Source organism: Rhinolophus ferrumequinum (genome assembly GCF_004115265.2).
Source record: "Rhinolophus ferrumequinum isolate MPI-CBG mRhiFer1 chromosome 5 unlocalized genomic scaffold, mRhiFer1_v1.p scaffold_110_arrow_ctg1, whole genome shotgun sequence".
In the NCBI taxonomy this organism is placed as follows: domain Eukaryota; kingdom Metazoa; phylum Chordata; class Mammalia; order Chiroptera; family Rhinolophidae; genus Rhinolophus; species Rhinolophus ferrumequinum.
The window spans coordinates 11,687,882-11,691,417 of record NW_022680355.1 but is presented as its reverse complement, the minus strand read 5'-3'; the positions used below and the strand labels follow the sequence as shown (position 1 = coordinate 11,691,417).

Below are 3,536 nucleotides of genomic sequence, written 5' to 3'. Positions count from 1 at the left end.
GTGCCGTTCAGCTTCAAGTTGTTGTCCTTTCAGTCTTAGTTGTGGAGGGCGCAGCTCAGCTCCAGGTCCAGTTGCCGTTGCCGTTGCTAGTTGCAGGGGTTGCAGCCCACCATCCCTTGCCAGAGTCAAACCGGCAACCTTGTGGTTGAGAGGACACACTCCAACCAACTGAGCCATTCAGGAGCTCAGCGGCAGCTCAGCTCAAGGTGCCATGTTCAATTTTAGTTGCAGGGGGCAGAGCCCACCATCCCTTGCGGGACTCGAGGAATTGAACTGGCAACCTTGTGGTTGAGAGCCCACTGGCCCATGTGGGAATCGAACCGGCAGCCTTCGGAGTTCTGAGCATGGAGCTCTTACTGCCTGAGCCACCAGGCCGGCCCCCTGTGTCATCATCCTTTTAAGTGCTTTCTTTTTTTGTTTTGTTTCCCCGCTTTATTGATGTATAATGGACATATAACATTGTGTACGTTTACGGTGTACAAAGAGGTGATTTTATATAAGTATGTCTGTATTGCAAAATTGATCATCACAATTAGGTTAGTTAACACATCCAAAAATATGGACTGCTTCAAAATTTGTGTGTTATCTTTGTGCAGAGACCATGCTAATTTTCTCTGGATTGTTCCAACGCTAGCACTTAAGTTACTTCTAATGGCCTTGCTCGGTGCTTCATATATGTTAAGCATCGAAAACATCAATGAGAAATTCTATTGTGATAGCATCCTGCCTAAATTCTGAGACTCTATAAGGACTTCAAGGCTTCCTGGATGACGTTTGCTAAATGTGACAGAGAAAGAGTTCTGAACACCATGAACAGGGAAAGGCATGAAACTGTGGCTGTCATGGGTAACCTGTTTGCATCTGCCTCCTAGGCGGCTGAGGAGCAGTTGTTACAGGTGAGGCCTGGAGGGGCTGCCGACACTGACCTTGGTGGAAAACACAGCTGCAGCCATGCCGCCCTCTCTGTCAGACCCACTTGTATTCCAGAATGAGAGGGATCTTCCCGAGGCACCGCCAGCAGGAACGCAGCCCAAGATCCTGGAACAGACCAGCTTCAGGCTCGGTCAGCAGAAGCTCCTAGCTGTGGTGGCATCATGGTTTGGAGGCTGTGAGTCAGCCTGAGTTTCGGTCACATTCCAAAGGATATGACGGCAACAGTGTGTGTGTGTGTGTGCACAGGCCACCCGGGGCTGCAGCCAGCCTCTCCGCGTTGGCTCAGCTCATTCATCTCCACAGCTGTCAGGGCAGAGAACAACAGGTGAAAGCAGGCCCTGCTCTTATTCCCAGGAAGCCTATAGCTTCCCCCCCACCCCCCGCCTGGCTGGCGCAGACCTCCGGCTTAGAGCCTTCGTGCTGGGAGGCCAGCTCCCCGAGCCACTGTGACCCAGAAGGGCCTCTTCCAGACCCAGCCCTCAAAAGTTCCTGCATCTGAGCCTGGGAAGCTGCTTTGGGCCTCTCCAGGGGCTGGGTGAAATGCAGTGACAGGTGGGGGCAGTGCCCGGGGAGCTCAGCCTGGGGCCCCGATGGCTGCAGGTCAGAGAGCACATTCCACCTCCAGCCCCAGCCCCCTGTCCCCCGCCAGTAGCCTGGGAACTTGGTATTTCAGGTCCCTGTGTCAGCTAGCCTCCCCAAATCTTCACGCAGTGAAGAGAGTGGTGATTATGTCATCTTCCAATTAAGTTATTTCTAATGGCTTAGTTGGGCGCTTTACATATATATTAAGTGTTGAGAAATAAATGCAAAATGCAATTGTGTCTGCACCACACTGACAGCATCCTGCCAAAATTCTGAGAATCTATAAGATGAAGACTTCAAGGCATGCTGGCTGAAGTTGGCTAAATAGGATAGAGAAAGAGACCATTCTGACCATGAGGAGACATTACTGAGGCAGAATATGCAGAAGTAAAGAGGGGGGTGTGATAAACGGGAGAGTGCCCTGAATCCCGGGGAAGGAAGCTCGGTCTTGATCCAGTGGGTCTTGCTCAGCCACCGGCCTCTTTGACATGGACGCCATCCAGCCTCCGCTTCCTCTGTTCTGATGTCCAGGCGCTTCGTCACCGTGTTACTCGTTTTCCTTTATTGTGGGGGCAGGGCAGGGGGTATGAGTAGATACAGAGTCACAATGAGGTGGGAGATTGGAAACAAATTTTGGAGAAGGAAGGCAGTTAGGCAGGGACTGGGCCCCTAGATCATGAGAAGAATGATTCAAAATCATAGACCGCAAGGGTGAATCGAAGCTTGGCATCAAACATAACTTTATAACCAGTGACTCCCAGAAGAGAGGCCTGGGGCTGGTTGCATCAGACTGTGAGCAGCTAGTGTTCCCCAAAGGTGGGACTGGGAGAGGCCCACGGGTGGATGCTGGGGCTGCGGCTTGGGCCTGCCCCGTGGACTAGGCTTTCTCCTTCCATCCCCATCATATGCATAGCAAAAGGGTAATGAGATGAGACAATTTACCCCCAAACTCTGCTCCAACAGTGTTTGAAATTCCTGGCATCAGCCTCACTCCTCATGGACCTGCTTGAAAGGTGTTATTTAATTCGGTTGCTTAAGTCCTCTGTGAGAGCAATTAGCAAGCGTCTATTAGATTTTCTAGTCTGGAAACTAGGAGTCCTCATTCTCCTCGGCCCTCCCCTCCCACCTCTGAAGCTCTCTCCATGTCCCCGAGTTCAGTTCAAGCCGCTAATCTTCCCTCAGGCCTGGACAGCCTTGGGCCCTGTGGTGTCCCCTTTCTGGAAGTCTTGTAACCACTCTCATTGGAGCAACGTTCTTACCACTTGTTACGCTGTAATGCCATTCACGTGTTTCCTCACATGTTCTACCCGACTAGACATCTGCGCCGTAGTTTCTCAATGGTCAGTAGATTCTGAATTATTATCATGACGCTCCCCCTCCAGGCAGCAACGTAGGTCAGGTAAGTAGTGGTGGGGCTTTTCTTCCTTAGACGTGGCAAGTCCTGGAGCTTGGGGACAACATGAGGGCGCTGGGAATGAAGCTGAAGGAGAGCTCCAAGGGCTGGTATCACGTTTCAGGGTCTGACCACCCAACTGGGGACCAACAGGAGCCACAAGGAGGTGACTTTGCAGCGGCAGTCAGAGCTTCACGGTGTGCGGCTGGGGTAGCAGGAGCTGTTACAGGGGTTGGGTTGCAACAGAAGAGGCCTCACACTCGACTGTTCCCTCCGCAGCACTGTGCCAAGGGACCTCTGTGAAGCCCAGGCAGGGCTGGGCGCCGGGCACAGGCTTCAGCCAGTGGGATGGGAACTGTCCGCAGAGCCTCAGTCGGGGGCAGATGGCCCTTCAGGACAGATGGTGCCATGGCCACTGGAGCCTACAAGGCACACACTGCCCCCAGGAGGCGAGGCTCACCTGCTTCTGCCACCCTCAGCCAGCCAAGCCCTCATGTAACAGGAGGTGGCTAGCTAGGTGGCCCTGCAAGCTGGTGAGACGCCCCCTGAAGCTCACCACCTCCACACCTCTGGCACCTCCAAGTGTCCCCCCTCTTCCTTTTGCTCCCACCCCTGACTGATGTGGCCT

The 3,536-nt window shown here is 53.3% G+C and overlaps 1 pseudogene; it reads right to left on the bottom strand.

The window, feature by feature from the left end:
- Positions 1–552: 552 nt before the first annotated feature.
- On the bottom strand, positions 553–648 carry LOC117019248 (uncharacterized; annotated as a pseudogene).
- Between the last annotated feature and the right edge of the window lie 2,888 nt (positions 649–3,536).